Below are 26017 nucleotides of genomic sequence, written 5' to 3'. Positions count from 1 at the left end.
TGTTTTGGGGTGTTTTTTATCATCTTAGTGCCTTTGGTCTGAAAAAAATGCTGGCACAGCCAGCCAGGGATGTACTGCTTCTCCAGAATACCATTACCCTGAGTTATTTTTTCATGTAGTAACTGGAGGGATAATATTCCCAAGTTCCACATGCAAAGTAGGAGCATATGTAGCAGGTATAAGCATGCCTTTTATGATGTGAAGAGCTCCAGGCAGGCTGTTTGTCTTGTAGCCCTCAGCTCCCACACAACTATTACTGAGACTGGCTTTGGCTAGTTGTGTAATTTTGTAATGCTGTTGTGGCTGCCTGGCTCACCTCCATAACCAAAATGAAGGTAAATTACAGCACTCAGCACAGAAATGGATCAGAAGTTAACAATGCTTGTGTTTATAATGCAGTTGGAAATTGATATTTGAGATGTCCTGGTAATGGTGTGTCTTATTGTTCTAGCTTGTTGGTGCCTATCCTGTGATCTAGGGATTCAGGAATACCTGAGGCAGTCTTTGGTATTGTGCTGGAAGAAAACTGAGGCAGGAGGCTTTGAAAATTGAAAATATTTAGTCATTGAGTGTTAGGAAGAAATTCTTCCCTGTGAGGATGGTGAGGCCCTGGCACAGGCTGCCCAGAGAAGCTGTGGCTGCCCCATCCCTGGAAGTGTCCATGGCCAAGTTCCTTGCAAGAGCACCCTGGTCTAGTGGAGGGTGTCCTTGCCCATGGAACAAGATGATCTTTAAGGTCTTTCCAATCCAAACCATTCTTCTGGGATTCCACTGGAGATGGGTTGTGGCTGTAGTGGGAATGCTGATGGTTGTTTTGCACATTGTTACAGTGGTCATGGGTACATCTCCTTGGGGAGACAGCAGTTTTTATAAAGTTTTATAATTTTTGTCCTCTGTTGTGAGTTAGAAATGGCTTGTCCTTGAAGGACATCCTGACTCTATGGCTATGGAAAAGATTTCCCTAAAAGCTTTTAGATCTTTACTTTAGCAACAAGAGAATATAGCTGCTGAAAGGAACTCCCTAAGTTTGAGTTTATTTAATCTGTGAGACTGGAGGGATGAAGATGGAATGACCAAGGGATTTGTCTGTAGTGAGGCCCTGGCAGCAGATTTTTGCTGTCTTTTGTGGGCAGATGAGGGGCACAGTTTTAGGTATGAATGGAAAAGCCATGTCTCACTTCTTGTTCTGCTTCCCCATGACTGCTGAATCCAGTGCTGCTCAGCCCTGAGTCACTGGGCCTTATTCATGGTGGAATTTACTGAATTTACAGCCAGCAGAGCTGTTATTTACATCATCTCAGTGTCCTTGGGCTCTATGGAGCCATGTGCTGGTGGGGACTGGAAGGATGTAGGTGTACACCCTACAGAGTATGCAGTGTTTCAAAACTCTGTGTTTATTTTTTATTATTATGTTCCCTTTGCAAATTGTGCCTGACACACAGGTTTGAGTAGGCAGTGAGGAGGTGACTTGAAGGATCTTTACGTGATTTTTGTCAAGGCTGAGATACTAATATCTTGACAAAGAAAGACTTTTTACTCTCAAAACTGGGCTTCCACGGGGCAGGGAAGAGAGTCCTCAAAATTCCCTAGTCTTTTTTTCTTTTGAAATCACCTTTGGGAGTATAATGATGGACTTCCATTATTTGAGTATGTCCCCAGAAACCCATGATGGAGTGATTGGAGATGGGATCTAACAAAGATACTATCTGATTTATCCTGAGAAAAAGTATGTGTTTTCCCACTTGCTTTAGGACTTCCTTGATTTAGATAAGAGCTTCTTCCAGCTGCTCCTATCTCTGCTCTGGCTGATGTAATTTAAACCAGAAATGAGTATCCACACTTGTGTCCAGAACTTCAGGCTTTGCTTGTTCAAGATGCATCAGATCTTCTGTGTATCATCAGTGCACGTGGGCAGTAAAACAAGTGGTGAGTTCAGTGTTTATGGGAAGCATCCCACACGTTTGGCTGTAGCTCCTGGACAAATGAATCCTCACACTCTACTTGGACAGGTTTTCTGGGGTGGAGGGGAGAATGCTCTGGGAAACATGGCATGTTTCTATGTCTGTTGTGGAGAGCTCCTGAAACATCCTACTGGTGATTGATGGAACAGCTTCAGGTAGCCTGAACTCGACACAGGGAATCTTTAGTTAAAACTGCCAGCTCTCCTCCTGACCTGGAAAAGTGACATTCTCAGAAAAACGTGTTACATATAACAGTAAAATGTCCATGGCCAGGATATCCCATCACTGCTGATACAGCTGTTACCCAAACCTCATGTAGAAGCAGATGTGAAATCAATACCTATGTGATGCCTCCTAGTTATGTGCAAACAAAGCTTATTTTTGGATCACATTCTTTTAGCTCCAGAACACCGGAAGGGGCTGGGAATGGGGAATTCCCAATGGAGTGAGTAACTTTCACTGGGAAAAGAAACAGGAAATACCTTAAGAAACCAGTCTGCCTAATGCTAGCAAGCATCACCATTAGTTGTTATTTCAGGGTGATTGTGTTTTCTAAATATTTGTCAAGAAATCCCCCAGTCAGAATGGGAGAGATTTTGTGGAAGCCACCTTCAGGAATAGGGAAATGCCTTTCTAAGAACTATTGGAAAACAGTGAAAGAACATATCCTTCTGTTTGGCTGTGTTCCTAGAAAATGCAGGCTTTGTTGGTGAAGATACAGCAGGGATGACCCTAGCAGTGGGTTTAAATATGTTTAAAGATTTAACCCATTGCATTCTTTGGAAGGAAGTGTGTGTTCATGTCTGTGAGGATGCAGTCTATGTCCTTGGTGTATAAACTCTCTGATACCTTCAGAGGGCAGAAGGGTAGCCAAGGATAAACCCAAATAACAGGAAAACTTGGATTTGTCAGAAAACATACCCTTTTTTTTAGTAAAAGTGTAAGATACCTGGCATAAGGATTTGAGACCATGAGACTTGCATTCCAATGTGCTTTTTGGGTGTGCTCACTGAGGGCTGGCTGAAAGCTGGAGTAGGAGGTGTTTAAAAGAAATAAAATGGATCTAATACTTCTGTTGTTTTACTGTCACTTCATACTTCTAATGTTTTTTGGTTTGGAAGATAGGAACTTTGACTTTTTTAAAATCTTTCTCCCAGCTGGGAGGTAGGAAGCCAGATCACATTTGATGGCTGCTCAGGGCCACAGAGCTTCCCATTTGTTTTATTAGTGGTTGTAGAAGAGAGTTACTGCATCTAACTACTCCAGGAACCAAAAGCAATTAATGCTGTAAAGTGAAGAGGATTCCACCCTGACTTCAGATGTTGTAAAATTTCACAGTTGATAACCCAAGAGAGGGAATGAGAGAAGTAAGTTCTGTTGTGTTAGACTGAACCCTGTGTCCTTGGGAGGGGAAGGGCATCTGAAGGCAGGAGCATCTCTGCTCTGGGGACAGGCTGGGGAGCTGGGGATCTTCAGCTGGAGAAGAGAAACACTGGGGAGACCTTAGAGCCCCTTCCAGTGCCTAAAGGGGCTCCAGGAGAGCTGGAGAGGGACTTTGGAAAAGGACTGTAATACCAGGGGAATGGCTTCAAACTGACACATGCCAGGGTTAGATTGGATATTGGGAAGAAATTCTTCTCTGTGAGGGTGCTGAGGCCCTGGCAGAGGTGTCCCTGCCCATGGCAGGGGTTGACACCCCATGGTTTTTAGGGTCCCTTCCAACACAAACTGTTCTAGGACTCTTTGGTTTTCTGATTCTCATAATTCCAAGAACTGGTCATGATACTGGAGATAGTTTTATTAAAGGAATTAGGCAGAGGTTTGAGTAGTCTTGTCCTTTGCTGCCACAAATGCCTTTCAGAGGGTCTTTCCACATGAATACTTGCAGGAAAACAATCTGCTAGGACAGCAGTCTTGTAAGAATTGACATAGGAGCAAAAATCTCTTAACCATTAAGAAGTGTGCTAAGTGTTTGGATTTCCTGTTTTGCAGCAAAGCATTGACTTAGTGTCTTGGCTTTGTCCCTTCAGTTTTGTTTTTGCAAGTAAAATGTGAAACCATTCCCTGTACTCTTCTTGTTATCAATCCTAAAGAAAGAGGAGGTAGGGAATCTTTTCATGGCAGATGGATTACAGGTACAGGTAGATGGGGAAGATGACGTTTGTGTGGGCTGAAATTGGAGTTTATTTTTCTTTTTGATGTGTCTTTTGTTATAGATCTGCTCTCATCTCCCTGGAAACTGAGGAATTGGAACAGCAGTCACAGAAGTAACAGAGGAGCAGGTTTTAGGAGAAGGAAAAGCTTATTAGGGACTGGAAGAGTTACCTGACTGTATAGCTAGTAAACACCTTAAAAGCAATATACTTTCCTTATATTAACCATGCATTAGATGTAGCAGTTGCTGCTGCATTTTTTTCATCTTTGAGATCATTGTTTTTTTTATATACTTTTTCTTTACTTGAGCTTTACACTGAGCTGACTGCAGACTTCTGCATTGCCTCCCACCCCAAGCCTGCCTCTGTCCTTGAACTCTCCTTCCTTTCTGGAGTCACCAGCAACACCTTTTGGAAAGATCCAGGCTTTTTGCACTTGAGACATGGAGATGTGTTCGGTGGAGTCGCTTAATGTTGTGCTGTGCTGCTTACTTGAATCCTATTTTCTTTAATACTTCTGAATGTTGTTCATTTTATATGCCAGATTAAACTGTTCCAGGAAAGACAAGAATTCCACTTGGAAGTGTAATGGTAGACTTGGGAGGATGCTACAGCTTTGTAATGCCTAAGTGTTTTGTATTGATGCCTAAGTGCTTTGTGCTGAATGTTCAAGGTGTGTGTATGGGGAGTCTGTGAATAATTAACAAAACCTGTATGCTTCATTTTCTTTTGATGGACTGAACAGGAGGACTCAAAGTGGATTCAGCATTCTGTCTTCTCTCTCTGTGTTGATTTATCACTTTGATTATTAATCTTGCTGAGCTGAATTTTATGCAAGTCGTCTCTCGCATCCCCATGAAGGAACAAAATGTTGCTATAATAGTTACCCAACTGTGGAAATTAAGATCAAGAAACTATAGCAACTCTCTTGCATATTATTTTCACAGTTTTGGCTGATGTTTTATCGAGGACAGCACACTCAAATGATTGATTGAGACCCCTAGAGACTCATAACATGACAAGAATGGGTTCCAAATAAGTCCTTTCTGGTTTTATCTACAGCTGGTCTTATTTTTTTCCTTTGTGTTTCTTGTTGGTCATTGTGTTGTGTGTAGGGCAGTGAAGTGTGTAAATGCACCGTGGTGGGTGAATGTGTGTGTAAATTCACCTGAACTCAGAGTGGGAGCTGGCCTTGATGCACAATCCTTTGTACTTGGGAGAGGCACAGCTGGTTGAGGGGTTGGAAAAGTGGAAATGTGGAAGCAAGGCTGCTGCAAAAAGATGGTGTTTTTTAATCAGTTGTGTGTAGTTGTGGTGTTGCTGTTCTTCCCCACCGCTTCAAGAGGTTTGGACAAAGCTGGGAAAGGTGCAAAGCAGGACAGGAGGGATGAATGAGGAATGGCTTTGGTGTGATCATGTTCATTAGCACTATTCAGCCTTGAATAAGAGAACTGAGAGAGGCCTGGGTGATTAAAAAGATGAGAGGTTTGCTCTTTCTTCTGAAACAAGAACTAGGGGACATCAAATGGAGCAGCTGCCAGATGCAGAGCAAAAGGAGTAACTAATGCTGTTGCAGGTGTAGAGGATGATAGGAAGATCTGAGAGATCAAAAAGGGATTCAGCAAATTCTATTGGACACAAATATATTTAAGCTCTGAAGGCAAACTCTGGAAGTCCCTTGACCATAAATAACTGCTTTTGGAGAGTTTATTTAGAGGAAGCTTCATTTATACAGTTTCTTTGTCATCACATCTTTCTCAAGTCAAAGCATAACAGCTGTAAGAAGTCTTTATTAATTATTGTGAGGTGACTTGCAGCAATCTTTAAGCATTTAGTCTGATGTTTTGGTTGCTTCATCAGTGCTCCTTTTGCTGTATGAGAGAATGTAGGAACTGTAAAATTCACTTGGTACTAGAGTGTCCTGGCAAGGCAAATCTCTGAAGGTGTCCCTTTTTGCACATTTTCTTTCACACCTCAAAAAGGGGTTTAACTACATCTGTTTGCATAAAACAGGAAAAATAATTGTGTAGGCAGATGTCTGTTAGAGCTACTGGAAGTTATTAATGAAAAGGGTGGGACTGTTACGCCCCCTCTGCTTGCTGTAAATTAAAGAGGGATATGGTGGGGCAGATGTCAGTCCCTGTGTCTGGGAATGGTACATGAATTTTACCCTGTCTTTTGGCAAGGCAGCCAAGTGCTGTAAAGGCATGGGATCTATCTGCAGGCATGGTGAGGTTTACTCTGGGCTGGTTTGTGGCTTGCATTTAGTGTGTCTTCTGCAGTCAGAAACAAGAAATGACATCTTTAAAAAAGTTAAATACTGTAAAACCTCTGTCACTTGATATGGCAATCTTTCCTGTCCATGGACAAAGGAAATTCAGCAGTCATTGTGAGCCATTCCCTCAAATAAATCACAGTATTTTAGGAGTTGTTTAATAAGTGCTATTGGAAGTTCTTTCTTTGTGAACAGTGGTGAGTTACCATATTATTATATAACATTCTGGTAATGAGACATTGTCCTTCACTTGATGTAGCACTGTTATCCCCACGGGCTCTCCAGCTCCTTCCATCCCCAGAGCAGGTCTCACTAGCCAGTTATTCCTCTTGGTGAGATGCTGAACATCCAAGGGCTGCTGATAGTCTTTGTCTGCTCTGATTACACAAAAGCTCTCTCTTAATGTGTTGGGCATAATGCAGGTAAGATGGGATGCCTGGCTTTAAATATTCAAGTTTGTCCTGAACAGCCTGGTGATTGTTTTAATGCTGTAAGCCTGGGTGCTGCTGGCTTGTCTAATCAGCCCCTTGTTCAGAGGCTGACTGCAATCAGGGGTGGGGTGCTGGCTTTGGGGAGAGCCTGATAGAAATGAGGTGGTTGCAATTGAGCAGTGCTGGCACAGGGAGATGAATGCATGCTCACGTCCCTGCCTGGCCCTTGGCAGCTGTTTGCCAGGTGGGAGGGAGGCTGAGGATGGTCCCCAGGGCTGCACTGCACCTGCACATCCATGGGGACTGGCATGTTGGCTTGCTGTTTAAAAGCTCATTAAAGTTGCATCTCCCATTCCTAGCTCCCTCCTTGCCCCCTCTGGCTAGCTGTCCAGGCTTTTGTGAGCAAACTAGAATTGATCATAGCAATTAGCTAAGCCCAGGGGACATTTTGAAATGTTAATGTATATGGTTTTTCCTTGCTATTAGATAGCTCTTTGCTACTGCCAATGATTTGTGCTTGCTGTCTTTGATGCATTTGCTCTGCTTCCCTTTAAGAGTTCTCAGTAGACTGGTATTTAGGTAACATGGTACCCCCAAGATGTTTGTTTAGCTTTAAATTTTCAACTCACTATTAAGCTGGTGATATTTCCAGCAGCTGTTAAAATTCTGCTTGTGTTCTTCCCCCTGAATTGTATGCTGTTACACAAAAGATGCAGAGCAAGTGACATTTAGTTCATCTAAAAGATGAATGGCACAAGTAAAGACCTTCAGAAATAACCCAAGATCCAAGCTGCTACAGGCTTTCAGAGGAGCTGGGTTGTTGGAGCTGTTTCTTGATTGTAACTTCCTTACCTTGAAACGAATCCAGTAAAAAAGAAAAACGTGTAAATGTTTGGTTAAGAGGTGATGGGGAACTATGTCTGATCTTAAAGCTGTGGCTGTTATGTGTGTCCTAACAAGCATGTAGCTTGCCTCTTCTTGGAAAATATTTGTCTGTTTCCTACAGAAGCAGCATTCAGTGTCCTTTTCTGACTAATTTCCTCCTTTTTTGGCTTAAGTTCAGCATTAGCTTCGGTTCTGAAGAAGTGGAAACTCAACAGAAAGTTGTGGCTTGCCAATTGAGAATCTCAACTGATGTGGTGGTTTTGTAGTATTGACTCCATGTAGCAGTTTTAATCAAAATAAACACAGCTCACCCTGGGAACTGGATGCTTGCCTTGGAAAATAAGATTGAAGAAATCGAAGCTTTAGTATTTTAGTCTTTAGGATGTAATTGCAAACACTTAAACAGCAATGTCATTATGTATTAAAACACTTGTCTCTCCTTAGTATCAGAAGTAAGCCCATCTTCTTTTAGGCTAAAATTTTTCCTTTAAGATAATTCATTATTAAAGCTCTTACCCATTTCTGGGCTGGTAGAAGACCCCATGTGCTGCATATTTAAGGATGTGGGAACATCTTCTACCAATACCCTTCTTAAACTATTTTAGTTTGTTTTAGAAAAATGCCACACTAGCTTGGTATATTTCCCAGTTCACACCATTCTGGTGTTCTGTTAGTTTGCTGAATTATTATATGTGTTTGTAATGTGAGTTTGTGGACATTCAGGGTTGAATAGTTTTTACCTTGATAGCTAGGCCCAGTTTTGCATTCTATACTTTTATAACAAAATGTGAAGTAAGATGTTTCTGATAACTCTCAGTATAGAATTAATTCTGGAACAACCTCTGTACCCAGTTATTTAATGGGCTCTATCTTTTTGATGTGAGAGTAGGTTTTGTAACTGGTGAACTTGTCTCTTACCACTTAGGTGATGGCTTAGGTAGGTGGCTTGTATAACTTAAATTTTCAAGGCTCTCCCAGTATTGTACTCTCTCCTCAATATTAAGGAGAATTCTTGGGTGCTAGCACTAATTGGAGATTAGGAAGTTATCCAGAGCATCTGTGGCTGCCCCTGAATCCCTGGAAGTGTCCAAGGTCAGGCTGGATGGGGCTTGGAGCAGCCTGGGATAGCAGAAATGGCAGGGGGGTGGAATGAGATGATCTTTAAGGTCCCTCCCAACCCAAATCACTCTGATTTTATGATTAAATGAACAGCAATGCTTAGTAAAACCATTGCAGGTTTGAGTCAAAGGCAGGTGAGGAGGTGGTGGTGACGACCTTTACATTCCTAGGAGGACCCTAGCAGCCTGAATTTGGTGTTTGTGTTTGAGGTGCAGTCTTTGATATGAATATCACTTCCTGTCTTGTCAACAGCATTAGGACTATAAAAAGTACTCTGGAAAACTCAGAAGCATGCTCCATAAATATATTTAATTAAACCCATAGTTTCCAGTATGCCTCAAACACATATATTGTTCCAGCTCATGGCATAGTGATAATAAGATGACAGCTTTAAAATGTGCTGCTTTGGCTAAGCCCTCTCCTTCCCATTTTCTTTTGTGGTTTTTAGAGGCTATTGATGTTACAGCCTTCATATGGCACATGAATTCTTTGGCAGAGTTTCCTCTGCTTGCAGTCCAGACCTTTACTGCTGCTCTTCTCACACATTAAAATGTTGGGGGGTTTATATTCTGGTTTTGTAGCCTTGTTGTGCCTTGTTAACCACAAGGGATAAGTAGTTCTTGCTTTAGGAATTCATAAGAAATGCAGTTCTTGCATTTCTACTTGCCTGGTCATGTTTTTTTTTTTCTCCTTCAGCAATCTCTGAGGATGTCCTCACCATGAGAGAGGCCCTCTACTCAACTCTGCTTCTTTCCTTCTACCTCACCTTTCTGTAAAGTGCAATTTTATGCAATTTTTTTTCCCTAATAAGTAAAGACCTCATGGGTTGAAGATATAAAAATTAACTTCAGAAATGCCTTGGTTTTCTGAGTAGAAATGTTGAACATTTTTTCAGTGGTAGGGTGCAGATGGTGGCCAGGAGATGCAAGTACCTGTCTTTTGTTACATATTGAATTGTCATTCTGCTCTTTGGTTGTGATTTTGTATGCACTGGATGATTTGGGTGCATTTCCTTCTGCCACCAAGAGCCTCCAGCTCTCAGGATTGGTGCCTTTGCTATCTGCAGTCTGGAAATGCCACCAGGGGGTAACAAATGCATTGAAATGCTCAACATATGGATTGCTTTGGGAATGGGAAATGTCAAGGAACTTGCAGGAGACTAATCAGATTTGGGACCAATGAATGTGAAGTTGATTTATAGGTTTTTAATCAAACATGTTGCTACTCAGACTTGCTTTTTCCAAAAGTAAAAGTGAGGTCAGAGACTTGATTTCCTTCTTTTTCTGGCTTTCACCCATGACTCTGTAGCTTGGAAAAGTTTCTTTTTTGCCCTCAGTGGTGGTGTGGAGTTGGCAGCAGCTCCAGGTGCCACCCATACTGCTGGAACAGTGCTGACACCCAGCTTCAAAGGACAGCTTTGGAATCCTGCCAGGTAGGCAGGTGGCTTTGTCTGCTTCCAAAATGTGGATTCACCTGCTGCTCTCAATTGTAGATGGAAGTGGAGGGGTTTTTTGGAGACACCCCTCACTTTTGGGTAGCCCCAAGCTAAAGAGAGAGAGATACTGCTCATATCCTCCTCTGTCCATGGGATTTGATCCAGCATTTCAATTCATAAATCAGATTATTCCTGTCACCCTCATCTTCTAATGGAAAAACAACTTGGAGAAGGAAGTTTCAGACTGGGATGGTATGATGTGCTGAGGTGGATCAGAGCTCTCTCTGCAGCAGTGGGTTCATATTCACCCAAGCATTCACTCTGAGCTGTGTGCTGCAGCCCTGGGCAGAGACAGGGCTCTAATTTTGGGGTTTGGACTTAGCCAGGACTGCCACACACACTGTCTTAAGAAGTACTATAAATGCTGCTCTAAGGATAATACTGTATTTCATTATTTTTCTCTAGGTAATTATTTCAACATATACATTATTTCTGCAAATTAAAAGAATTAGACTGTGACTCTGCACAGCCTTGCAAGGAGGTTGGTGAAGCCAGTCCTGTTCCATGCACACTCATCTCAGCACCATGTGTGTTATTTCAGTGTCATGGCAAAGCTTTTCTATCCTGGAGATCCATGGGCAGTGGGAATTCAGCCAGTCAGGAGCAGGGGCTAGTTCTCTGCCCTCAGCTCTGGCTAGCACTGGCTTTTTTCTTCATGATGTAGATAAACATTCTTTATCATTAAACTGATTGTCACTTAAAGCCTTCATCTTAGATTTCTGAGCTACAAGTTTTGATCCTAAATGAACAGATTTTTCATCCCCTGCAGTATTCCTGTATTTGAGTAAAGTGCTTTTGAAGTAAAGGAAAGGCAGTTTAACTTTGAGAAAAACAACATATTGTTCATGACTACAGCCATGCTCCAGATCTTTTTCTGGATAAGCAGAATGGCATTTGGAAGGTGGTTTCCTGCTTTGCTTCCTGCAGGTTCTACAGGATACAAAGAATCTACTGTGGAGGGCAGATTGGGGGAAAAGAGAAGCATATTTTGATTTAAGTATCTTTGAGACCTCTCCAATGATACCTTTTCTTCTTACTCTGGGGGTCTTTGGTCCAAGATAATGCTCAAAGCAAGGCAAGCAACATGAAGTAGGTGAGGGCTCCTGTAACAGAGCCTTGGTTATCTCCAAGGATGGAGATGCCACCACCTATGTGGACCTTCACTCAGTTCTGGGCTCTCATCACAGTGAAAACATCTTCTCTAGCTGGATTTCCTCAGTTGCACTGTCCATTGCCTCATGTCCTCCTGCTGTGCACCTCCAGGAGGAGTCTGGCTTCCACATTCTGATTATAAAGTGGCAGTAAGGCTTTGTCATTGATCTTCATAAACTGATAAATAATAATAAATAATAAATAATTTGAATAAACCTGGTCTTCTTAGGCTGCCTCAGCTTGGCTATATTGGATGTTTTTCTAAGAGATGCAGATGATCTAGAGGTCTCTGGGCCTTTCAGCTGCTTTCTTGCTTTTTGAGATGAAAAATTCACTGGAAAAGTACCAATTTGTGAAAGACTGCTGGGACTTCCCTTTCTTGTTTCACATTACAAATCCCAACAGCTTTCCTCTGCAGACATTAGCTACCTTGTCTTGTTTCATTTCTAAAAATGTCCAACTCAAGAGGAGCTCATTGACCTCCCAGACAGGTGGTTTGTATCCAAAGTAGTTGAGTATTGCCACTGCATTCAGTCTGTTCAGACAGATTTTAAAGATTTACAATATTTCTTTTAGACATTTATGATTTTGAATGGATATTTGTGTGCCTTTCAGAAATCACAGTAAGTAAAGGTGTTGAACACCCAAAATATCTTTTCTAGTTTCTCCTGGCAGATGCATCATATTTATTTATTTATTTATTTATTTAGGAGCAAGGCAACCCTTCTCCCATTCAGAGCTCAGCCTTGCAAATAGTTGGGCTGAAATAACACAGGCAGATACTGGACTGGAAGGAGTAGGACTGGGGCAAAGACCTCAGGCACAGAGAAAAGAAGGTCAAAAATGTGGTTTTAACTGCTTCTTTGCAATGGTTGTGTTCTCAGAACTAACCTAGAGCTCCTTGCTAGTTCTGTTGTTAATTATATTTGCCTACACTTTTTATAGCACAAGTTTATTTGCAAATGATGTGTGGGAATTCTAATATTTGCTCATGGTATGTTTGAGAGCTGAGAGCACTTAATTTTTATTTTTTTTTAAGCTAGATCTTAATTTCTTTGAGCACCTCACCTTAAATAATATAGTTTTAGGAAAACAAAAACAACTGCCAGAGCCAATATTGTTAAATTTCATAACTGAATCAACTGGATGCTAGTTCTTCATAATTTTTCCATTTATGATGCTGCCATGGTAAAGACCTACTCTAGCATAAATTCCTTCCTAAACAAGCTTTTCTGTCCCTCTGTCCATTTTATTCTCCATTGCTTAATATTCAAGAAACTGCTCCAGCTTCCTAGGGGGTCCTGGTTTTGCTTCAGACTGCCTTGCAGCATTCTTTTTCTTGTTGCAAAAGCATCATAATTGGTTAATCCTGCCCTTACATTCCTGTAGTCTAATGTCTTGGTTTTTTACTGTTTAATGTGCTTAATAATGTCAACTTAGCCTTGAACTTATTAAAAGATTGTGTTGCTTTGTTTTTAACCTTTTCTCCCTTCACTGTGATGTCAGTATTTGTTCAGTATCCATGATGCTGTTTCACAGCACTGCCACCCTCTCATCTCTTCTCTTCCTTTGAGGATTGGTCTAAAGCATTTTCAGTTTTTTATTTAAAAAAAATGTTTTATGTCTGTGTGTGCATGTGTCTGTCTTTATTCTAAGGGGGGATTTATTCTATGTGGTCTCTTACTCCTCATAAGTTGTCTTGATTGAGGTACCAAAAGGATGTTGAAGGGTATTGAGAAGATTATTTGGCTTATTTTGAAATAAAACCATTTAACTGAAGAAATGCCTGTTTCCTCTGGGACCCTTGCTCTTGCATTTGTAATTTAGGAGTACAAGTGTCAAAGATAGAGACAGCTGGCTTAAGTACTTACCTAGGAACATGGATAACAAGACTGTTGTAGAGTTTTCCTTATGTTTTCTGGCAGGAAATATTCTGCATGTTCTTGCTGTAGATAAACCAGGCTTTTTAGTCATATGTGTAGATTTGGTTTGTCAGTTTGGATGGCTGAACTAAATTGCAGTATCAGCAGTCTGCTTTCTTCCCAGGTTTGAGAAGGCATGGGATAAATGCTCCTTATAGCAGAGGAGACTGTCACTTCCATTTTTGAGGTGCCCTGTATTCTGTGATACACAGCAAAACATCATCAGGATGTCACAGGGGATTTTCACCTTTCCAGCCCTTTTCCAACCCCCATTTTTTCTCCTGTCGCTGCTTTGTTTCCAGCTCGTGGTGGGAGCCAACAGCTTCTCTTCCAGCTTTCTGCAGGCAGCTTGAAATCTGAAATTCAAAGTGAAGAGGGGTCTCTGGAGTTAGTACAGAATGTTGCTTCTTTTCTCATCCCTGTAGGTTGAAATTTCTGCCATGAAGTGTTTTGCAGAATAAACAAGTAGTACCGGCCTCATCTGCTGTCGTTGGTTTTTGTAAAGCTTTGTTGGAACCACTCCTTGAAGAAAGAACAATTCTGCAATTAGTAGGATTTTGCTTGGTGTTAAAGGTTGAAAATCTTGCTGGCAAGGAAACTGGGCCTGTGCCAGAACATGCTTTTAAATATCTGTATTCTGATCCTGTTTCCAAAGGCAATAGTAAGAAAGCCCAACCCCTTTATTTGGCTGCTGGGGAAAAAACGCTATGCTGGAAGCAATCCATCTTATCAGCTTCTGCCCTTTTTCTTTGAAGAGGAGCTCTTTCTCCTTTGCCTTTCTGAGAGCCTCCTACAAGCAGAGTGAGGTTTCTTGCCTATTGTGTCCCTCCCTGAGCTGCCTCATTAGTGCTGGGCTGGGGTGGCCTTTCCACAGGGGTGACATGTCATCTGCAGCTCCCTCCTGGCACAGGAGAGTGTTCCCTGCTCCTGCCTGCTCTCCATCCCCTGCTGTTCAGTGTCCAGAGCCTCCTCATCCACAGGGATGGGGCATCTGCCATCATCTCCAGCACAGAAACCATGTCCCTGGATGTCTTTTGCCAGCCCTGACTGACCAGTGATCTTATGTGTGATCATCAGGTTGGGACCTGTGTGACAAGAAGGACATTGAGGGGCTGGAGGACAGGGAAGGGAATGGAGCTGGGGAAGGGTCTGGAGCACATGGCTGATGAGAAGTGGCTGGAGAGGCTCAGCCTGGAGAAAATGAGGCTTGGGGAAGATCTTTTTGCTCTCTACAACCACCTGAAGTTTGTAGACAGATTGGGGAAAGCCTCTTCTCCCAGGTAATAAGGGACAGGATGAGAGGAAACTACATCAAGTCGATGTTTTGTTTGGATATTAGGGAAAAGACTGCTAGAAGGATTGTCAAATATTGGAAGAGACTGCCCAGAGAAGTGAAGAATCACTAACTCTAGAGGGATTTAAAAGATAGGTAGATAGATGTCACATCTGGGGACATGGTTTAGTAGTGGCCTTGGCACTGCTGGGCTAATAACTGGGCTCAGTGATTTTGCAGGGCTTTTCAACCCTAAAGAATTCCATGATTCCATGATAAAGAGCTGTGTGAATTCACTGCTTCCCCAGTAGATGTTGATAGTGCACGTGAGCATGTCCAGCCATCTCCAGTTCCTCAGAAACAGATGGGCATAAAATGGCATCATGGGACTGGAATTTTATTAGTTATCATTGTTCTTGTGCTTTGGAAAATTAATTTAATTTGAGATAACTAATGAAAAAGTCGTAGGGGAGCGTTTCCCGCGGCGGCTTTGCTGCGACTGTGTCTCTGCCATTTGCTGGGCACGTTGCTCTTAATATATCCATTAAAGTGACTCCTCTTGGATGGAGTGAGCTGCTGGCTGCTGTCTGCTGCTGTCACTTCCTGACGTGGAACATGAACCTGTGAGCCATTATGCCACTAATAACCAAAAAAGGTCTCTTTGAGTGCTTTTTCCTGGTGTGCAACTACTGTTTCTGCAGGCTTGGAGGATGGAAGGGAGGGATGAGCCAGGTGGATTGTGCTTGCAGGATGTATTTTTCCCTGCTCTGTAGGACAAATGTGGGAATATGCAGCTTGTGCATGTTTCTTTTCAGGCAGCAATCCTTGCCATGTTTTAGAAATGGACTCTTGCATTACCATATTGATGTCTTTCAAAGAAAGCTGCCAGAGAAAACTGATCAAAGCAGAGCAAAGACAAAACACAAGCTCAGAGCATTTGAGTTTACTGACCTCATTACCTTGTCTCCAGCACTTTAAATTAAGCTGTTCAGATGACAAAATTCCATCTTCATGAAACTGAGAATTGGCTTTGACAGCACACTGAAATTGTAGTGTCTGCTACCTCTGGCCCTCGCTGCATAATTCATAATATCTTCTTTACCTAAGCCTTAATTAAACCTCCAGATAAGTTGGGTTTTAGTGCTATTTGCAAATTCTGACCAGAAGAGCCTTACTTTCGTGCCAATGTCACCGTTTCCCACGGATTTTTGAGCAGGGAGCAAATGGATCAGCTTGTGTCCTTTCATGTCTCTATTTGCCATATGATTTTTTTCATTGTTACCAAGGCAACCCTTCTACCCACCCCCCCCCCCCCATCAGGCGAGCGCTCAATACAATGTAAGTTATTGTCTGGAGCAATTATTAGGCTATTATTAAAGCCCTATTGAGATATGTCAGTATCCTGTAGGAATTTTAAACAAGTGGGAGCAGAGACAATAGCGAGCATTGGAGGCTGCGAACGCGTCGTGCTGCTGGTAGCACAGGGAGGGTGCCTGCAGCCCTCCTAACAACATCTCATAAAAACCAGGAGCAGTCTCCCCAAACTGACAGAAGTCAGGATGTGCCAGTGTGGATTAAGATGGAAAGGGAAGAGAGGGGAATGTGCTGCTCCTCGCGTGGCTGCCGTGCGCGCTGAGCATCCTCGCGTGAGTTCAGCGCAGCCCACGGGGACGTGCTGTAGCACTGAGTGTGGTGTTGTGATGGAGATGATAGTAAAGTGTCCTCATCCCACATGGAGGGAGGAGTGCTCTTTGTTAGAAAGTCTTCTGCATTCATTTTCCCTGTTTGTGTGGCCTGGTTTTAAAAGGGAATTATTCATCATCAGTGGCAAGATGTGTAGGAGGTGGGCAGCGAGCGGGTAAAATAAGAGAGGAAAGTGGCTCTTGACATGATATGTTTATTTATTTATAGATTACAGCATGGTGCTTCTTTTCCAAAGGAAGGCTTTTCCAGTTTCCCAGCAGTGGGAATTGAGGAGATCCAGGGGCAGAGCTTGCCTTGCAGTCTCCTCTTGCCTCTGGGGTTGTGTCCATGAAGCCACCACTGCTCATGCGGCCATAACAGCCCAGCCTTTTCCATCCCACCCCATATCCTGGGACTGCATTTTCTGTCGCCTTTGTCTTGCTGATGCAGTCCTTCTGTTGAGCAATAGCAGAACTGACAGGGTTTTATAGTGCCATATCGATTTCTTCCAGGAATTTCCTTCCAAGAAGCCACAGTGTTGTCATGGGTCAAAGATGTCACCAGACTGATTTGGCGTTTCATTTGTGACAGTTGTCAGAAGAGGCTGTGGCTTGCCCAGAACATCTTTGTGCAAATGTTAAGAGCAATTGTGAGTGCAGATGGAGAACCCATTAATGAGCTGCATATGCAAAGCAAGAAGAAAAAAAAAAAAAAAACCAGGAGAGTTTGCAAGACCATTTTTTCTGGCTGTTGGAAATTGAGACTCATTCTGGTTTTAACTCCTGTAAATAAAAGATCCACCTCCACAACTTCTCCAAGGTGTCCCAAGGTCTCTCCATCCTCCACTTAGCACAGAAGTGGAGGGGGTTTGCCTCATCCCTCTGCAAGACAGTGTGTCACAAGAAATATTTGGGATGTGCTTGTATGTCTCTTGTTTGATGTTCCTCTCTAGGACACAGCATTGCAAGGTTGTAATGCTCAGTCTGATGTAGAGCACGTTTCTTGGCTCTCATTCATGGTTTTACTGTGGTTTAGTTCTCACATAGATTTTGTGTCCATGGATGGCAGCAGTGAGGGGTTCTCAGGCAGAACAGAGCTCCTGGATCCATCTGCTGCTGGCCTGTGGCAGCTGTCTGTCAGGTGAAGCCAGCAGTGGCTTCTGTTTTCCAGCTCCTCCATCATTTCAGTGCCTGCTCTGCTCTGCTGGCAGTTTTCCTGACCTCTGGTGAAATAAGGGATGGGAGCTGTCTGAGCTCTGTGCTTACACAGGTTTGTGGGTAGCAGCACAAAGGGATGCAAACACTCCCACCACAGCTGCTCAGAGCTTTTTGTGTTTCAGCAGCGTTGGAGGCAGCTCACCCCAGCTCATTAATGAGCACTGCAGTGAGGCACAAGTTGGTTCATTAAGACTTTGTTAAAGACTTGTTAAAGGAAGTCAGGTTTCATTGCTGGTGGCACTGGAATATCTATCAGCATATGTCTTTTGACAGCATTTCCATTTCAGGGCTCTGAAAATGATGTAACTATTTTACTGTAATAAAATAATTGCAAATTTTAGAGAGGAATCTAGGGCAGTAGGCTATGGTTCATAAAAACACTTGCTTTGGCAAACATTTTACCACTCAAAATAAAAAGCAATTATTTAAAATTATAAAGTCTCTTCTGCACAATTTTGCAGACCTTATTTTAAGTACTGGCAGCGTTCCTGAATGTGTCTGAGCACACCATCACCTCTGTGATGAATACGGTTTAATTCTTGTTAGATTTGCCTACTCGAAACTTTGTTGTGAATATTTTAAACACAGGCTGTTGCTATTGAGGCTTTGCTGCTAGTTGTAGAGGTGGCATGTATTTATACTACATTTGCAGGGAAAGAGTTTATTTTTCATCTTTTAGTGCTAATGAAGCTGCTAATGAGGAGAGATGCATAGTTCATCAGTATCCAAAGAACAATTCACAGGTCATTTCTTAAGTAGTATTAAACAACTTGCTAATAAGGGCATGCTAGGTGAATGTGCTGGTGGGTCTTCAATGGCAAACAGCAGAAGCAAACCCATAATGATAAAATTCTTTGCTATTAGCTGCAAAAACGCTTTCATGTAAAATGTCACTTGCTATAAATTCCCTAAATTTGCTCTTTTACAATAAGCAAAAATGATACCCATTAGTTCCCAGCCGCTCACTCAGCTCAGTCTTTTCAAGCTTGTTGTTAAGAAGCAAGATTGATTTAATGTGCAGTGACTCTTGTGTGGAGGCTGCCTGTGTGCCATTGTGCTCTGTGCCTTGTGGGTGTCCCAGTGTCCCTCCAAACAATCCCCTGTAAGTGATAGCTGGGTCTGTGCTCTGGGGCTGAGAGAGGGAAACCTGCTTTATTCCCAATAAATGAATAAACTCTGTGTCTCAGAGTCTACCACAGACACAACAGCAGATCCTTGTCCCAGGACACTCCTTTGGTGTTAAATGGAGTTATCCTTCAGCTGAATATGAGATGACAACAGCAGAGGAAGTTCTCACCTGGAGAGCAAAGATGAGGCAAAGCTTTTGGTGGAGCACCTATCAGTATGGTTCAGGGCTTTTTTTTTTATTTGAGGAAGACTTGTTGGGATCCTTCTGGCAACCCCATCTTGTATTTCTGCTGAATCCTGACTGTTTTGTCATCTGCATGCTACCTGCCATGTGGCACATTTCATATACTTGCTTGGCAAAGGAGAGGAAAATACATCCATGTTCTGCTTTAAAAATAGTGCCGCCGTCTGTAAGACCACTTGTGTTGTGTGGGGGGATTGCCGTGCTAACACTGTCTTTGGAGGCAGATTGATAGCTACAGAATTGCAGTTTTGGGCTCTGTGTGTGTGAATCAAGTGATAAAACAGCCAGGAAACCTGAAAATTAATTCATATGTTCTGTGTTAAGTTTGCTGGGTGCTGGGGTTTTAATCTTTTGGACTACTTTTGGGTTAAAAATTACCATTATTTCAGAGGAAGGGCAAGAAGCTTCATGAGAAGCTAAGTTTACTCCAGTGGGTCAAAAGAGGTGGCTGAGACCTTGTTTGGCAGGAGTAAGGCTGTATTTCTAATCCAGGGTAATGGAGACCAAACCAGAAGCAAATAACTCTTGTTGGCAGCAGGACCAAGTGCAGCATCAGCAGCTTCCCTCCAGAGAGCCACAGAGGGCAGGCACACAAACAGCATTACTATCATGTGTACATTTCTCTGTATGTTGGAAACCAAGGTGTTTAGTGTTGGCAAAGGGCAGGTTTTCCAGTTTGAGATGTTTCTTTGAGCTTGGTTGTGAGCTTTGTCCTTCAGGAAGCTCTATGGGCATTTTGGTTGTGTCTCTGGCTTACATTTCCACTTCATTCATTCCATCCTGTCCCTCCTAACCCATCCCTGTGTTCTTTTCATGACTGTAATGAATTAATGATTTTATGTAAATGTGGTGTTTGATGGACTGAGGAGGTGTGCCTTGGGACTTGTTTAAGCTATCACATAGGAAATGCATCATCTGCTCCATGTTTTCTGCAATTGCACTTGGTTTGATTTTTTCCTTTATTGCTTTTTCTTCTCTAATTCTTTTCCCTCTCACAACAGTTCTTTAAGCATGTTTAGACCTTTTGCCTGAATTTAAGGATTTAATGCTGTTTTCCATCCCTGTGCCCCACCCCCTTATTTTCCACCCTAAATATAAAGGGGAAAAGGCAACCATCCCTGCATTACATACCTGATTGCTATTCAGCTCCCAGGGGAGAGGCACTGAGAGCTAAATGTAAGGGCTGGAGGTCCAGGCTCTCTGGTTAGATTCACTGAATGTCACTAATTAGAGCAGAGTAGCCACTTAGTTATTTATTCATGTTTCAGAACAGTTGGTGAATCAATTGAGTGAATGAACTGGGGCAGCTTCAGTTCTTCTTGTGTTGAATTTGCTGAAGGACCAACCCCCAAACCTTATATGCTTAACCACCAAATCTATTGATTGATCTAGGCCTTGCTGGTCCTATAGATTGATAGGGATGTAACAAAAATTCATTTCTGTGTGACTTTTAGATGGTGCTTTTTCTACTCCCCTCTCTTCTGCTGAAAAGGAGCTGATTCCAGCTTACCAGAAAAAAAAAATGGTGAGAAGAAAATAATGTTGCCTTTGTTAAGGCCATCCTCACCATACTTGTGGATTCATTTGCCTAAAGCTGAAATTAAAATCCTTGCAGGACTTGAAATCAGGACATCAACCACTTGTGCTGGTGCACGAACAAACCAGCACAGAATAACCTTGCAGCGCATGGTGGATTTTTTTAGACAGTGCAGATGGATTTCCCCCATAAACACCTTGAAGTGTTGCCTTTCACCAAAATCCTGTCTGAATTTAGCTCCTAATTGCTAATAGCTCATTTAGGTGGTGGGAGCAGGCTGGTGACAGCCCCCTGGTCCCCTCTGGCTGGGAGATTTGCATTCCATCTGCTCTGGCTGTTGATTAGCAGCATGCCGGCTACATGAGCAGTGCTTCTGGATGCTGTTGTGATAAAATTCCTCTGTGAGGACACAGCCACAGAGCTCAGAGCATGGTCAGGGCATGGAGGATAAATACCCATGTTGGGGCTTGCTGCTCTGGGGAGTTTGGCTGGAATGCTCATGGCTGGCTCCAGGTTTCCTGGAGTACAGCAGAAGCTTTGGTGGACAAGACTCCGAGTTCCTCCCTGCAGCTGCAGTTTGGAGTGCTTGTCTCTCCCATTCTAGTTGGGTCACCCATGCTCAAACAAGGATCAGCCTTTAATTGTACAGGTTTTGCAAAGAAGGAGGTTGCAGTTCAAAGTGGGCAGTGTGTTGTTAACTCTGCCTGGCAAAGTTGCTGTGTACAGCACACAGGTTTCTTTGGGAAGGTGTCCACAGATGGTTAGTTCAAGTTAATTGAAAGTGCTGTTGTTCTCTTCCTTTGCACAGCTGATACTGCAAGTGGGACTTTAAATTTAGGCTTTTTGCCACTGTCACAAATAGGGGTTAAATAGAAATAAATGTGGTGGCTCTGTAACACATCCTTTGAGATGTAAATAAGAAGTGACTTAGGAAGTTGGGCCATTGAGATTTTTACCCTCAGCATACTTCGAGTTCGTGTTTGGATGCAAAACCTTTCTGTTGGCAGTTACTGCTGCAGTTTGTGTATTCCCTTCCCACCAGGTTTTGTTTGGGAAGTAATAGAAATTACTGAATGGTTCCTTTTGCCTTTTTATTTAGCAAGTGCCAGCAGTGCTGTGCATTGAGCCTGGGGGAAATGTGGGGGGAAATCACATGCCTCTCAATCTTTCTTCTCATTTGAGGTGTAAAAATCCTTTTCAGAAGGATTCATTCCAGTTCCAGTCTGGCAGGGATGCTCCAAGAGGAGATACCCAGCCCATGTGGTTTCTGGCTAGGGATTTGTGCTGTGCAAAATGAAAGAGATTTAACTTGGAAAACAGACAAACAAACAAGTGCAGTCCTGGTCTCTGCTGCATTTTAATCTTAAACTAAAATTACCCATGGAACACAGTAGTTCTGTTGAGTTGAAGTGGGCATTAGAAGGGCATTTGAACTGGAAGTTACTCCTTCCATGTAGTTAAATCATAGCAAAGTGGCATCTGAGGAATGCTGCATTCACTTGAATTGGGTTTAAACAAACCCTTTAAAAGCAGGGTTGAGAAGAAGGGAAGGCAAGGGATGCTACCTGAGCATGTTTAGAAGAAAACAACTCCAAACTTGTGGGGACCTGCACTGGAGAGCTTCTGCTTATCTTGAATTTACCACAGTGTCTCCAGGCATGCTTCAATCTATGTGTTTTAATTAATCCAGCAGGGTAGGGCTCAGCTGGGTGGCTGTGCACTGCATGAGCAAGGAGGAATATAACCTTGGGTAGGCTTTGTAGTGTTGTGGAGAGGATCCTACAACATCTGTTGCTGTAATAATGTAAGAATTAAAGCAGAAGAATGACTGCCCTGAGTGGAGAAGCAGCTACTTTAATGTTAATTTGCTGGCATTGTAGCTAGAATTGTACAATTTAAAAAGAAAAATATTGGTTTAAATTGTGTAAAATGTTTAGGAAGGTGCTGTTGTAAACATTTATGAGAACTGGCAATCTGTTCTGTTCCTGAACGTGGTCTGACTGTAAGGCCCCTCTGGTAAAATCTTGCACAGAGCCACTCTTGAGCCCTGTGTCATTGCTCTGAGATACCTCAAAAATGTATTTTCTTCATCTGATAAATGCTTGGTTATTATCTTCTTGCCAACTGTTTGCCTTTACTAGGTAGTAAAATAAAAGAGGGAAAATGAATTTGAGTACTGTTGGCTCCCTGGGGGGAAATTAAACCATTGAGAGCACGTTTGAAGTAGGTTTGTCTTTGTACCATGTGCTTGCTGTGCTCCATACAGGGAGCCTGTTGTTGTTTCTGCATCATTTGTTTTGTCTTTCTGGTTGTTCTTAATATTAATTGAAGTCTTTCCCAAGACAGTTCTGTTAATCTTCCTTTTGTCATTTCCCTCCTCCTCCTGCCCTCAATGTCTCCAATGAACATGCTCTCCTGTGTCTGAAAAGAGCTCTAAAAGTAGCATTGTTATTTTTTTTTTAATGGGGATGTTCCATTTATTCACCTGTTTGGGTTTTTTTTTTCCCCCACCAGTGCTAGTGTTTCTAATTGCTTGCTTAGCATCTGAATTTTATATGTGCTGTAATTATTATAAGGATGCAAACAGTTTCCTGGAGTGATGGGTATGTGTCTCTTATCAGCTCCAATTATGCAGAATGTTTTCAATTAGCTGTAATTCCCTTCCCTGCCTCCCCTGAAACACAGGGAGCTGAGCAGGGTCTCTCCAGGGACACGGGTGTGCTTTGCTGGAGCAGCCTTTCCCTGCCACATCTCCTCCTGTCCTGGCAGCCTTAGGATGGGGAAGCACACTCTACTCCTCCTTTTGTGTTTCATAAGTTAAAATACTCTCAACCACACCATTTCCCTGAAAGTTTTCAGAGTCTGGGAGGAGGAGATGCTCCATCTTTAGAATCCCACAATTTTGCCATCGGCAGTAGAAATGCCCTGAACTGTGAAACTTTTCCTTGAGCTTGTCTCTTGCTGTGCAGGTAGTAAAGTGCTTTTTACAGTTCTGGTACCTACCAAAGGGGCATGGCTAAATGTGGAAGGGCAGTTTCTGTGGCATCTTTGCACAGAACATCTGCCAAGAGCTGACCAAAATGTTCCTGTAAGCCTTGAGGTGGTTCTGGCTCTGAGGTCAGCACCCCCCTGTGTGGTGGAGATGTCCCTGCCAATGGCAAAGGGGGTGGAATGAGATGGTCTTTAAGGTCCTTTCCAACCCAAACCATTCCAGGATGATGATGTACAGTGACAGAGGAAGCAAGGAGAAAGCAGAGGAGTTTCCTGACAGAAAGAGTTGGATGGAGGCTTTTTTGAAAAATAATTGTGGATGTGGATGGTGTTTGTTTGGGTAATGCAGAGGAGAGGTCCATGCCTTCTGCCTAGTATGGAGAAGATTCCTGTGTTCAAAATAGAGTTAACTCTGGCTTTCAGTGAATCACTTAATTGTCTGGAGAAGGATGAAGTAATTGTGTTTAAATAGCTTCATCTCTCAAAAGAAATATTTTGATGCCCTCTAAACTCTTCCTCTGTAGTTTGAGTATACTTTTCTTCCTATTCTGCCTCAAAGTGACCTTGCTGCTTGTTTTAGGCATTATTTTGACCCCTAATTCATTACTCCCTGCCTGACAGAATCCAGCAGGGAACTGAGGAGGTTGAGACTCACCTTTCCCAGCACATAGTCATGTGTTTGCTGGGTGCAAGGACTCAAAGAAGTGCTTGAGTCCAGAGCAGGGTTTTGTAAAACCTAATTTGGTGCCTCTACTTCTGTGTTACTCATCAGTCAGGAAGGGTGGGTCCAGTGTGGGGGTCCAACTTCTTCCCAAGAAAAGCAAGTTGGGCTTGGTTCTACAGCATGCACACAGGGCTTGGACAGGGCATGGCTTTATTACTGAAATTTGGCATTTCTTAAAGCTCTCAGAGTGTGTATCCTGCTGGTGGCCACCTGCAAATCTTGATGAAGAGCAGAGCTGCTTAGAATTCCCAGTCTCAGTGTGGATAGGTGTGGCCAGGATGCAGTGCAGGTGATCTGCTTGTCAGGCTGCATTTGCAGGGATGGCTTTATCACTGGGAAAATGCTGATAGGATCTGGGCCTCTTGTTTTGGCATAAATTAACACTTTTCTTGTTTCATTTGCTTGTGCACAACCTGATTTTTGCCAGCAATTTAAAAAGAAAAATCAAATGTACGTATACTCTGCAGAGTGTATTTGGTGGAAGGAGAGAGGGAAAGAAAGTGGGGGAGAAAGCATGGAAAGAACAGGACTAAAACTGTTTATTTCAAGATGATTCTGCCCTGCATTTATCTTGTTCATCAGTTATGTGGGTGACAGTTCAAGTCTGTCATCAGACCCATCAGAAGATACACCTGAAGGGATATCTGTGGAGAGGACAGTGCTATCTGGTCCAAGAGTACTTTGATCAAGGCATTGCCCATTTCAAAGGTCCAGCTTGCATAACAAAATGTTGCTGCAATCACTTTTGTAATGCCATGTCACAGCAGATTCTCAGGTTACTTTGTTTTCCAATTTATTTCTTCTTTTGAGCATTTTCCATTTTTATACCACAACAAGTATTTGATGGGGCTCTGAGTCTAGTTGAAGGTATCCATGTTCCTTGCAGAGGGTTGGGCTTAGGTGGCCTTTAAAGGTCCCCTCCAACCCAAATAATTCTGTGATTTTTATTTCTATGTAAAATAACTGAAAGCAGACAGCAATATCTCAGAGTCTGAACATCAGTTATGCTGGAGTGCACAGAACCAGCCAGTTTGCATCCAGGATAATAGAGTCTTTTCCCCATGAAGGTGTGATGAGAGAGGTGGAGAAGGCAGGGCTGGAGGCACAGGTGGTGCTGGAGCCTTGGCAGAGGGAAGGTGCTGCTGAGAGAGAGACCAAAGCTTGGATGTGTTCAATCTGTTGTAATTCAATAACCCAGACATTTCCTGTGCTCATATCAAGGGTTATGGGCATGTGAGTCCCACTGCAGTGAGCTGTGCTGGCTTCTCCTCGTCAGCTGAGCTGTGGGGTAGTGCCTTGAGTCATCTCCCATCACAGGAGCCCAAGCAGCTGATGGGATATTCCAGTTAATAACTAACAGGCTGCTGCTGCCAGAGGAGGAATCTCACTCTCACCACCTCCTCCCTGTGTGCAAGGAATTCTTTCAGAGGGCTAAACCACAGGAAACGACTTTATTGATCAGTTTGGTTTTTAATGCCATGCAGTTTTAATGCTGGCTAGTTCTTTAAATACCAGGTTAACTTCCTGAGCTGATTCACTGAGGTCTTGGATAAGCAGCAGCCCCAGAGCAAGGAAAAGGGCATCATGTGTGTGTGGAAGAGAGGGCATAAAGGACAGCCAAAATTACTGCTAAAATTCCCCATAACTCCTTCTCCATGTGGTTTTCCTAGGAAAAACTTAATACATACAAGACTTAAAAGTGCAGTGTATTAACATTCCTTTAAATGACTGTGATCTCAATTTTGTTTTAATTCTTCTCTTCTTTTTGGTTTTGTCAGATGCTCTGACAGTTTTTGTGCAGTTTTAATGAGAAGGTAATTGTTGCTG

At 42.8% G+C, this 26017-nt stretch overlaps 1 protein-coding gene across 1 annotated transcript in view; it reads left to right on the top strand.

Moving 5' to 3' along the window:
* The window catches only part of XPR1 (xenotropic and polytropic retrovirus receptor 1), a 102491-nt gene that overhangs the window by 31454 nt on the left and 45020 nt on the right, over positions 1-26017 (top strand). The window lies entirely within an intron of this gene.

The sequence above is a fragment of the Erithacus rubecula genome (genome assembly GCF_903797595.1).
Source record: "Erithacus rubecula genome assembly, chromosome: 10".
NCBI lineage: Eukaryota > Metazoa > Chordata > Aves > Passeriformes > Muscicapidae > Erithacus > Erithacus rubecula.
The sequence above is the reverse complement of the archived record's forward strand: the minus strand, read 5'-3'. Positions and strand labels throughout refer to the sequence as shown.